Genomic DNA, 13,048 nt, shown 5'->3' on the forward strand with positions numbered 1-13,048 from the left:
TTTTTATTAGTTTTTATGCAAAATTTAAATTTATAGACTTTACTATGAGTTTGTGTGTTTTTCTGTGATTTCAGGTATTTTCTGGCTGAAATTGAGGGACCTGAGCAAAAATCTGATAGGAGGCTGAAAAAGGACTACAGATGCTATTGGATTCTGACCTCCCTGCACTCGAAAAAGATTTTTTGGAGCTAAATAACTCTAAATGGCGCACTCTTGATTGCGTTGAAAAGTAGACACCTAGGGCTTTCCAGCAATATATAATAGTCCATACTTTATTTGAGTTTAGATGACGTAAACTGGCATTCAATGCCAGTTCCATGCTACATTCTCGAGTAAAATGCCAGAAGCACGTCACAAACCAAAGTTAAACGCCAAAAACACATTACAACTTGGAGTTTAACCCCAAAAGAAGCCTCTGCATGTGTAAAGCTCAAGCTCAGCCCAAGCACACGCCAAAGTGGGCCCCGGAAGTGGATTTCTGTACTTAGAATTATTTCTGTAAACCCTAGTAACTAGTTTAGTATAAATAGGACTTTTTACTATTGTATTCTCTTCTTTGGATTATCTTTTGATCCTTTGATCATGTTTTGGAGGCTGGCCTCTTGGCCATGCCTGGACCTTGTTCTTATGTATTTTCAACGGTAGAGTTTCTACACACCATAGATTAAGGTGTGGAGCTCTGCTGTTCCTCGAGTATTAATGCAAAGTACTATTGTTCTTCTATTCAATTCACGCTTATTCTTATTCTAAGATATCCATTCGCACCCAAGAACCTGATGAATGTGATGATTATGTGATGCTCATCACCATTCTCACTTATGAACGTGTGCCTGACAACCACTTTCGTTCTATATGCAAATAAGCCATTGACAATGGTGATCCCCCAACATACAGCTTGCCATGGAAAGGAGTACGAATGATTGGATAAAAGCATTAGGAAAGCAGAGATTCAGAAGGAACACAGTATCTTCATGCGCTTATTTGAAATTCCCACCAATGAATTACATAAGTATCTCTATTTTATGCTTTATTTATCTTTATATTCGAAAACCATTATAACCATTAGAATCTGCCTGACTGAGATTTACAAGATGACCATAGCTTGCTTCATACCAAAAATCTCTGTGGGATTGACCCTTACTCACGTAAGGTTTATTACTTGAACGACCTAGTGCACTTGCTGGTTAGTTGTGCGAAGTTGTGAAGAATGTGTGTGAACCGTAGTATTGTGCACCAAGTTTTTAGAGCCATTACTAGGAATTGTTCGAGTTGTGAAAAGTATGAGTCACAATTTTGCCTATCAGGCAACACCAAACTTAGAATGCAATCATATGCCAAATTATTGAAAATAAACAAAACAAAGAAAGGAAATATTACCTACGGTTGGGTTGCCTCCCAACAAGCGCTCTTTTAATGTCATTAGCTTGATATGTTGTGCTCAACTTTCTTTCTCTTCTTTCAATTTGTCAAGAGGAATGACCTCAAGGGGAGAGAAGAGCCAGTTGATGTCCCCTGTTTTGGCCTCTTCCCAACAAGCTTTCTTTTGTAAATTTCTTGATTTGCCTTGCTTGTTGAGGCAGGGGTTGGATTGTTTGTAGTTGACCTTTTCTTCTTCATGAATATTGTCCTTCGTTTCTTGGTTACAATCCTCTTTTTGGTGCTTTTGTTGATTGCCTTCACTATTTTGATTTCAAGGCTTGGTTGTTTTGTGATGGTTGGAGTATCTTCTTTATCAAGAACTTATTGGAATGGTGACTCTATTGGTACAAAGATCTCTTCTTCTTGCTCTACTAATTCCTTATTTTCACCCATATTAGGCACTTATCCACTCCTTAGACTGACGGCAGAATATTCTTCCCCTAGCCAAGGGAAGACATTGGTTGGTTCATCAACAAAAAGTTGTGCCAATTGTCTCATTTCCTCTTCTTGATTTCTCCTTGAGATTTCCATATCTTCAATCACCTCTCTTACATTTTGCCTTAAGAACTCACTGAGTTGGGCAATGAAGAGGTATCTCTTGGAGAGTTCTTCTATTGTAACTTCTAGAAGATTTTATGGAGGTGCATAGGTTGGACAATTACGGGGTGATAGTCCTTGATGAATGAGGTATGCAGCATTAAAATTCCAGCCAAAATTTTGGTAGTTATCATAACAATATGAACTATTTTGTGGCTTTGGGATGTATTCTATTTTATTTGATTGCTCATACTCTATCATTCCTTGGTGATATTCCTAGCTACCATTAGAAAAATGACTAGAATTATTTTGTGGTGGTGGACAATATCCCATATGACATGATTGATCAAAATGTGAGGTAAGCTCCATTCTTATTTACAAAATGCTTTGTCTCAAACAATAGTCACCAAAAGAAATTGGAATCCCCATTGTCACAGATGAGGGATTCTTAGTGAGGCAATAACACAAAGACCTTAGTAGTAAGAGAAACTAAAAAGAAATTAAATGACAAAACAAAAGAGAAAGGAAAAAATGTCTAATCTAGGTAATCAACCAACCGGTAGTTTGTTAATCACGATTAATCCCCAGCAATGGCACCATAAAACTTGATGACCGCAATTCACTACCCACATATAATGAATCTGTTCTTTGGCAAGTGCACCAAATTTGTCGTCAAGTAATAACCCACAGTAGAGTGGGATCGTATCCACAGAGATTAATTGGATCAAGCAAGCAATAGTTGATTAATTATCCTAGTTAGATGATTCAATTTTGAGTGATAAGTAACAATAAAATTAAATGACATGAAAGTAAAGGAAAGCAATAAAGTGCAAGAAAGTAAATGGCAAGAAAAGTAAAGTACAAGAAAGTAATGTGCTGGAAATGTAAAGTGCAGAAAATGTAAATAACCACAAAATAAATAAAAGAAAGAAAGATAAAATAAACACTGGGATCAAGAGATATTGCATTCTCCGGATTAATTGATTTCATCTCATCTTCAATTATGCAACTCATTGACCTCTTGGCAATTATGATTGATTGAGCCCTAATCCCTTGGTGACTCAATCTCTCAGATCTTGATCAATAGCCAATTCCTTGGTCTAATTTCTCATGAAGAGAGATATGCTTGGTCCCTGATTATACCACACACCCTCATAGGTCCAGGTAGAGGGGGGATTATATGTCACGTATCCCATCACCAAAACCCAGATTCTACTCAAGTGTGAGAAGGGATTTCAAGCATGGTTTCATGTTTCCTTTCCCAAGGTTCCCATGAAACCCAATTGCATTCAATCTCTTTCCCAAGATAATTGAACACTAAGCATTAAGAACGAAATTCCTTCTAGCAAATCAAAAGAAGATGAAGAGAAGAAGAAGAATAAAAACAATCAATCAATTGAAAAACAATATAGCTCTCTTTCCCAATGGAAAGAGTTAGTGACTCATAGCTAAAAGATATTTACAAAAGTAAGAAAGAAAAGAAAGGAAGCTGATGGTGAACAGAGAGGGTCCGAAGACTTCCCCCCCATCCAGCATGAGTAATTCTATGAAACTAAGGCCCTTATATATGCTCTCCTAAATTACAAACTTAAATGAAATTAAAAGCAAATTACAATGAAATGAAAATGAACTATTCTAGACTCTTCTTGTGGCCTTGATTGATTGATAAGTGTGCCTTGAATGAGAGTTTGAGTGGGCTTGGTTGAAGGTTGGGGGCTGCAGAAAGAAGTTGGCGTGTGGTTCCAAGTGCCACTCCCACTTGATTTTGCCCTTTGGAGTATGACCCACTTTGCAATGTTGAAAGTATGGAGTTGATTGGGCCTCAAAATGAATGTCCACTATGAATTATTATATATCGTTGGAAAGCCCTGAATGTCAGCTTTCCAACGCCTTTAAAATCAACTCATTTGGACCTTTATAGCTCAAGTTATGCCCATTTGAAGGTAACTAGGTCAGTCTGACTAGTAGCCCGGCGTGCCACACCTACTTCTGGCGTGCCACGCCCTATATGTTGTGAAACTGGCGTGCCATGCTCAAAACTGGCATGCCACGCCTTAAATGATGCACCAAAATCTCCTCTCTAGCCATTTGTACTGGCGTGCCACGCCTATTATAAGAATAGAGCTGGCGTGCCACGCCTTCGATACCAAGTGGCACGCCCAGGTTTTGCAACGCTGAAATAATGACCTTTTTCACCTTCAGTTTTAACGCTCTCCCTAAAGTATTATATATCGTTGGAAAGCTCCTAATGTCAGCTTTCCAACGCCACCAAGATCACAACATTTAAACCTCTAATACTCAAGTTATGTCCCTTTGAAAAAGAAGAGGTCAGTCTGGTAACTCTGTAGTGACGTCTTTTGCTCCCTATAATTTCGGGGTCAATATCTTCATCAATTCTAGTGTCCATCATAATGTGTTATATATGGGTGGAAAGCCCTAGATATCTACTTTCTAATGGCACTGGAATGACCCCATTTGGAGTTGTGCAACTCAAGATATCTTCATTTGAATGAGAAAAGGTCAGGCTGGCATATGCCCCGGTGTGCCACGCCCACTTCTTGGCGTGCCACGCCCATAGTGGGGCTCAAAATCACTCCTCTGGAACTTAATCCTGATGTGCCATACCCAAAATACCAAGTGGCACACCCTCTTTGACATCTTGGCTTCACAAACTTGGCGTGCCACGCCCATAGCACCAAGTGGCACGCCCTCTTTGAGACTTGGCTTCACAACTTGGCGTGCGACGCCCAGAGCTCCAAGTGGCACGCCCATGTGAAATTCTTCAACCTTCTTTGCTGGAATGTTGGCTTGGCGTGCCACACCCATAGCTTCAAGTGGCACACCCAGCTTCATATGTTATTTTCTTCCCTTTTTGTTGCTCTTTTTCACCTGAAATTCAACACAAACCCATTTTAAAGTAATGTACCATAATATATATCATTTAGTTCATGAAATTGCATTGATAAATGAGATTATGCTCTTTTTATGGTCCTTTTAGATAAGAAAAAGGGTACATGATGCGCAGTCATCATAAACCAAACAAGGAGAAGAATCAAAGGGGTAGCAACTTATTGAATGCAACTATTTATATGCATGCAAGTACACTATATACTATCTATATCTATCTATACTATAGTATCCTATTGAGTTGGTGGAAACAAACAATCAAATTTCCAAGTAAAAATATGAACATATAGGGTTAAGCAAAGAGATAATTCAATGCAATCAAAATCTAAAGAATTGATTCAAGTTTCAAAATGAAGCAACTTGCAAGAATGCATGATAAGAGAGGTGTGGAAAAATAGAATTGAGTAATTGAACCCTCACTAGGTGTATGTACACTCTAATCACTCGGTGTTTAGGGTCAATTCACTCAAGTCACCTATAATCATGCTTTCAAGGATTTTCTTTTCATCTAACAATCGACAACCAGGTGATGCATGAATGCAATTATCATGAGGACTTATTAGGGTTGTAATGGGGTTAGGTTCAAGGTAGAGTAGAGATGGCCAAGTGGACTAAAATTGAATCCTTGATTAGTTTAGGTATCCAACTCAACCTATATCAATCAAATCACAAAATATGCAACCTAACTTTCCATTCCCTTTTTATACACATTCATGCATCTTTTTCATCCAAATCCACATATGCATTTCTTATTCATTTTTTTTCTTTTTCTTTGGGATAACTTTTGTCCTATCTTGTTATATTTTTTTTTTCATTTCATTTTTTTCTTCTTTTGTTTTTTTCTTTTCTATTTCTTTTTCTTTTTTCTATGACAAATGCATATGGTAAAAGCAAATTGATACATGAATTTGCACCTATTTTCCAAAATATTTCTCTTTTAATGCATGCCCAATATATTTTTATATCTCTACCAATGTTTCTCGAAAATTTTCCCACACTTAAATGACACGCACACTTCAACCTAAGTAATAAATTCCAATTTTGTGGTTTATCTTGTACTTGATTTGGGGGATTTTATTACCTTTTCTCACATTTATTCAATGAAATAGCATGGTTTTGTAATTCTCCCTAGATTTGTGCTTAAGTGTGAAAACATGCTTTTTAGGCCTTAAAATAGCTAAATTTAACTCACTTTAATTCCATTCGATGCCTTGATATGTTTGTTGAGTGATTTCAGGTTCATAAGGCAAGTATTGGATGGAAGAAGTGAGGAGAAAAGCATGCAAAGTGGGAGAACTCATGAAGAAATAAAGGAACCGAAAAGCTGTCAAGCATGACCTCTTCACATTCAATCGATCATAACTTGAGCTACAGAGATCCAAATCAGGTGGTTTCAGTTGCGTTGGAAAGCTAACATCTAGCGCTTCAAAATGATATAAAATTTGTGATAATTTCCTAACGTATAGATGCGCGCGCATGCCATGTACATGTTCGCGCTGATGGAGCAGCATGGGTCCATTTTGGGCAACTCGTTGGGGGCGATTTCTAGCTCATTTTGGGCCCAATCCATCTCATTTCTGATGCTATTGACACCAAGGATTGAAGGGGGAATGAACCAAGTAGTCATAGTTTATTTTTCATCATATTTTAGGGTAGAATTATAGAGAAAGAGGCTCTCCCCTCTCTCTAGATTTAGGATAGAAATTAGGGTAAAGTTAGGTTAATCACTCTCAAATTTATCTTTCAATTCTTGTTTTGATTTCAACTCTCTTGATATTTTAGTGTTTTGTTGTCTTAATCTTCTTAGTTTCTCTTGTTAATTTCTTGTTTTGCTCTTTTTTATGTCTATGAACAATTGTTGGATCATATTTTTCTTTAATGCAATTTTATGTTTCCATGCTCTTCTATGTTTATCTTCATTGTTATTGTTGATTTCTTGCTTATGATAGTTATGGGTTTCACTAATTCTAGCATTTTGTGATGTTTACTTTTCTTGCACTCTAGGTGTTTGTTAAAATGCTTTCACTAGTTTTTGAGTAGTTTCCTCTACTCTTGGCATAGGCTAAGGGAATTGAGTGACCTTGAGTCATTGGGTCTCAATGAATTGGTGATTTGAGAACCCTTGGTGATCAATTTGATAGCCATTGACACTAGCCTACTACTCGGTTAATTAGTAGTGAGGTTAGACCTTATGGGTTGATGTGATCAAGCTTATTTGATATACTTCAAGCCTAGGAGTAGACACTACGTACTTAAGGCTTTTCGAAGTAGACTTAATAGGTTGGCCTTTCATAATTATCAATATATGGGTTGTAGACAAGGATGGTGATCTCAATTACCTATGTCTAGCCAAGAGTACTTTTCTATTTCTTTTGTTAGTTCATTGTTTATTTACTTTACTTGCCATTTACTCTTCTTGCAAAAAAAAATATAAAATCAAACCCCCTTGCATCCTCATAGCCAATAATTGAGCATTTCATTGCAATTCCTTATGAGACGACCCGGAGTTGAAATACTTCGGTTAATTCTTATTTGGGGTTTGTACATGTGACAAAACCAAATTTTTTATGTGGGAATTGTTTGTTGGTTTGGAGCTATGCTTACAACGAAGAAGTCCTTATTTCTATGAGAGGAATTCTAGACCATTGAGCAATTCTCATTCATCAAAATGGTGCCGTTTTTGGGGAGTTGCAATGGTGTTATGTTATTGGGTATTGTGAATATGTGAATATATTTGCCTTTTGCTTATTTCTTAGTTTTTGTTAGCTTTAGGACTTTGTTGCTTATTTTTGTTAGCTTTTGTTTTTATTTGCTATTATGAATTCTCACCATTTTGGCTTTGAGCTTGGCTCAAATTATGTTGTAGGAAATGGGAGCTACAATGACAATATACATCAAGGATTTGAGTACAATCAAAGATGGGAGGAGTCTCAAAGGATTGATCACCCTTCTTGGCAACAACAACCTCCAGATTCTTATAGGTATAACTCTCATCCTAATGCATATCAATCTAATGGATGTGGTGACCCTTATTGTGATTGTCAACAACAACTACCACATGCCTATGAACCATTTCCTCAACATAATTTTGAACCACTTTACTCACAAGCCCCTTTTCACCAAACACCTCCATATGACCCTAATCCTTACCCACCATACCAACCACCTTATGAGCCATATGAACCATATGTAGAACCATCCCAATTCCACCACCAATACCCTCAAGAACCACCACCTCCATACTATTACCAAGAAGAATCACCTCCCATATATGATAACTTTCAACCACAAAATGAATTTCCCTTTCCACTATAACCCTCTATGGAAGAACACCCATATCCATCAATCCAAAAGCAATATGATCCTACTTATACTAGCCAAGTGGAACAGGAGCCAATGGATCGCTTCAAGAAAGTAATGGATCGGCTTCAAGCAATCATCCGTCAAAAGGAGAAAGTGGAAGCCCAAAAGAATTATGAAGCTATTGAGGCTAACCTTGCCAAAATTAAAGCCAATTTGGATGCATGAGATTCATACCATAGACAAAGCACCTCCACGGATGAAAGTGGAGAATCAACCAAAGAGCGGAGCATAGAATGTGTTGTGCAACAAGTGGAAGGGATGTAGATTGTTGAAGAAGAAGAAGTGGTTGAAAGCCTAGGCAAGGTTAAACAAGAGGTGTATTTCAAGCTTGAGAACACTTCCACACCAAGTGATATTATTGATGATCTTGTGGAAGTTGTTGAACTTTCTTCCATTGAACTTGAAAATGATGTTGAAAAGGATAATGCTTAATCTCCAAGGCATAGTATGACTGATAAAAGATTAGAAGAGGTTGATCAAAGGATGGATTCAATCATTGAGAATTTCTTAACTACAATTGAATCCTCTCCCATTGGGCTTGAAATCGAGATCAAGGAAGAAGATGCACAACCTCCCATGCCATTGGTAAGCAATGAAGAAGAGATTGAATTGGAAGGAAGCTACCAAGAGGAAGAGGTTGAAATTGAAGAATCTTGTGAAGAGGTGGAGATAATCAAAGAAGAGCACAAGGGAGTGGAACTTGCAAGACCATTGGAGACATCCCTTCCTAACTCACCATCCAATGCAACATTCAAGTGGGTAAAACTCTTATCCCTAAGCTTTATTATCCCACTTGAATATGGTTTGCTTGAAAATGCTGGTCAACTTAGAGCTCTTTGTGGATTGAGGAGTAAGAAAGAGTCATGTAGTGGTTGGAAACATCATTATAGGTTCATTATGGTTGCATGCTCAAAGTTTGATTGCAAGCTTTGGTGTGGAGCTAAATTGTATGGGTCTAGGAAGTTGTTTGGAGGCTTCTTTGAGAATTCCAAGGCTAAACCACCCAAGTGAAATTATGATGATCAACTTAAAGATGGGTGTGGAAACAAGATTTGGGATCCGAGAATATATGAAGACTAATTTTGGAAGCCCTTAGCTTGTGTGGAACTTCATCAAAGCTTGGTGCCATTGATTTTGAATTTTGGAGCTTACTTAAAGTCCAAGCATTAGTGGAAGTTTCAAGATGAGTTCAAGCATAAGCCGCCATGATAAGGAGCTTCCCAAATGTCCAACTTAAGGACTTAAACTAAAAGTGCTAGGTGGGAGACACCCCACCATGGTAAACTCTTTCCATTCTCTTGTATATATAATCAATGAGTGAATTGAGTTGCCATTGTACGTAGTTTTCTTATTTTCTATACTCTTATGCATCTTGCTTTTGTTGATAGGTTGTTTGTTTCATTCATACTTTGGGTAGAATAGTTTTTGTTAGATTGCATTTTACTTGTAGTATAAGTTTTATTTTTAGTATGTTTGAAAAATTTTCAAAAACAAAAAAGATATGTTGTTAAATTTGAATTTTGGTTGCTTTAGAATGTTTATAGGTTAGGAGAGGGTTAGATTCTGTTTTTGTGTTTTAAAAAAAAAGAAAAAGAAAAGTGGGCATCGGCCCGCAAGCACGCTATGCGCGCGCGCCGATGTGGTTTCACAACTCCTAGTACTAAAACCCGAGAGTTGTGCCCACTTATGCCTACTTTGTGCCAGGCGATCCGTGCATAAGCATGCATGGCGCGCGCGCGCGGATTGTCCCTGCTGCATCCGCGCATAAGCATGCATGGCGTGTGCGCGCAGATTTGCACCCTGTTTTTCTCCTTTCTGTTTTCTCCTTCTTTCTTCTTTTCTTCTTCTTTCTTTCTATTTTTTTCTTTTTCTTCTTCTTCCTCTCTTGAAAAGTTCTTTTTTTCTTTTAAAAAAATTTTTAAAATAAAATAAAATAAAAATTAAAAAAATATATAATTAAAATTTTTTTTTCTTCCATCCTTTTTTATTGCATTTGCTTCTTTTCATTCATTGCATATTAATTTTATTTTTGTAACTTATTTTCCCTTTTACTTTCTAAGTTTCTTATTTTAATAATGGTGTTGGATTCTTATGTTCAATTGTTGATCATTTCTTGGTTAATCTTGGTGCTTTGTGACTTGTTTGGCATTAATTGTAATATTTGCTCTACACACAAGATTAGTGCTTTAGTCCTTCCTGACTCATGATCCCTTGTTTTTGTACCTCATCATCATTGAGTTAGGATGGGACCAAATGCTTTCATGATTATCACTAATCTTGTTTGTGTCAATTGTTGATTAAGCTTGATGTAACATGCTCTTCATGTCATGTACCTATGCTTTGACTTTACTCTTGCATCAAGTGTTAGTTAATATGCCTTAGCTTATCTTGCCTTCTCACTTATATGTTGTAGCTACCATATAGTTGAGAACCTTACTCTTATTTGGCATTAGCCCCTGTTTATGTTATATTTGCTTCATATCTTTGTTATAGGCTTAATTATCATTCTTTCTCTTTCCTTTTAGGTTGGCCACCAAGAAGGAACGAAATGGAAAAGCTTCTAATGGAGCAACAAATAAGTTCACCAGCACAACCTTTTGAAGAAGCTCAACAAGTTGTAGCAACCCGTCCACCTTGCTCTTCTTTGCATGCACCGAGGACAGTGCAAATTTCTAAGTGTGGGGAGGTCGTCCGACCGATCTCCATGGGTAACAATTTCTCTCTTTCAACACCATTTTCTTGATTTTCTTTTCTAGTTAGTTGTTGCATTGCATGATAGGTTGCATGTTAGTTAGAATTTGTACATATTTTACCACTTCTTTTTATTTTAGGACTACCTGGTTAGGGTGATAATTTCTTTTCCAAGAAAAATTGTTTTAGGGCACCCTACCAATTTGAAAAAATTTTTTCTGTTGAACTTGCTTGAAGAATGTATTTTGGAACATGGTTTTTGAGCTAAGAACACAAGCATGTGAGTTTCGAGCCAAATTGTGTAGTTACATCTTATAACCACTTATTTCCATTCTTGTGTGCATTATTCTCTTTCTATGATTGTAATCTTTGATTTGTTTGATTCTTTATGTCCATTATTCCATGTATACATGTATTTATATGAGTGAGGCCATATTTTATTTAGCTCACTTACCCAAATAGCCTACCTTTCATCAACCATTGTTAGCCAAATTTGAGCCTATTTAATCCCTTTTGTTCTTAATGTTAGCACATCAATACCCTTAAGTGAAAAATAATAAATGTCCTTAATTTGGATCTTTGATTAGCTTAGGCTAGTGAGGGTGTGTATCATTTGAGTATGGGAAACTTGAGACATTGGTTGAGAGAAAAGTATGTTTTTGTATTTTTGTTGAAGATTTTGGGAATTGGGTACATATTCATGCACTATATGTAAAACCATATGCATTGATACGTTTGTATATACTAAAAAAATGAAACACACACACAAATCAATGCATATGGAATGTGTATTAAAGAGAATGCATGAGTATGTGAAAAAAAGAAAAAGTGGGAATCATGGGTAGCTAGGCATTGTATTAAAATTGTATAGGTTGTTATATGTGTTTGGTGAGAGCTTAGGTTAATCAAAGATTCAAATTCCAAGCTCACTTGACCATATACATCCTACCTTTACCCTAGCCCCATTACAACCTATGAATAAGTCCTCATGATAAATGTATGCATGCATTGAATAATTGTTGATTGTTAGAAGAAAAGTAAATCTTGGAAAGCATGATTAGAAGAGAATTGAGTGGATCAACCCTATACACTAGAGCGACTAAAGCAGATATACTTCCGGTGAGGGTTCGATGCTCAATTCCTTGTTCCGACTTTCATGAACTTTCTTCTTGCAAGTCTAGTTGAACTTCATTTTTGATATTTGAATTGGTAGAATTCATGAATCATCATATGATCTTAGCCCAACTTGTTCATACATGCTCTTAGGTATTGATTTACTTTTAACCAAGTAGATAGAGTCATATTGCATTTAGTTGCATTCATATAGATAGGTGCATATAGTTTCTTTGCATTGAATAAATGTTCATACCCTTTTCTTGTCCTTCTTTATTCTTAGCATGAGGACATGCTTGGTTTAAGTGTGGGAAGATTTGATAAACCCCGATTTTGTGGTTTATCTTGTGCTTGATTTGGGGGATTTTATTACCTTTTCTCACATTTATTCAATGAAATAGCATGGTTCTGTAATTCTCCCTAGATTTGTGCTTAAGTGTGAAAACATGCTTTTTAGGCCATAAAATAGCTAAATTTAACTCACTTTAATTCCATTCAATGCCTTGATATGTTTGTTAAGTGATTTCAGGTTCATAAGGCAAGTATTGGATGGAAGAAGTGAGGAGAAAAGCATGCAAAGTGGGAGAACTCATGAAGAAATGAAGGAACCGTAAAGCTGTCAAGCCTGACCTCTGATGTGTGGAAAACGATCCAACACAAAACTCACTGGCAAGTGTACCGGGTCGCATCAAGTAATAAAACTCACAGGAGTGAGGTCGATCCCACAGGGATTGAATGATTGAGCAATTTTAGTTTAGTGGTTGATTTAGTCAAGCGAATCAAGTATTGGTTGAGTGGTTTATCATTAACAGAAACTAAATTGCTTGGAATGTAAAGGGAGAGGGGAGAATTGCAGTAAATTAAAGAGCAGGAAAGTAAAAGATGCTGAATCTTAAAGAACAAGAAATTAAATGACTGAAACTTAAAGTGCAAGAAATGTAAATTGCAGTAACTTAAAGTGCATGAAATATAAATTGCTTGAATGAAAAAGGGATTTGAGGATTGGGATTTCAGAATT

The sequence above is a fragment of the Arachis duranensis genome, chromosome 1 (genome assembly GCF_000817695.3).
Source record: "Arachis duranensis cultivar V14167 chromosome 1, aradu.V14167.gnm2.J7QH, whole genome shotgun sequence".
Classification (NCBI taxonomy): Eukaryota; Viridiplantae; Streptophyta; class Magnoliopsida; order Fabales; family Fabaceae; genus Arachis; species Arachis duranensis.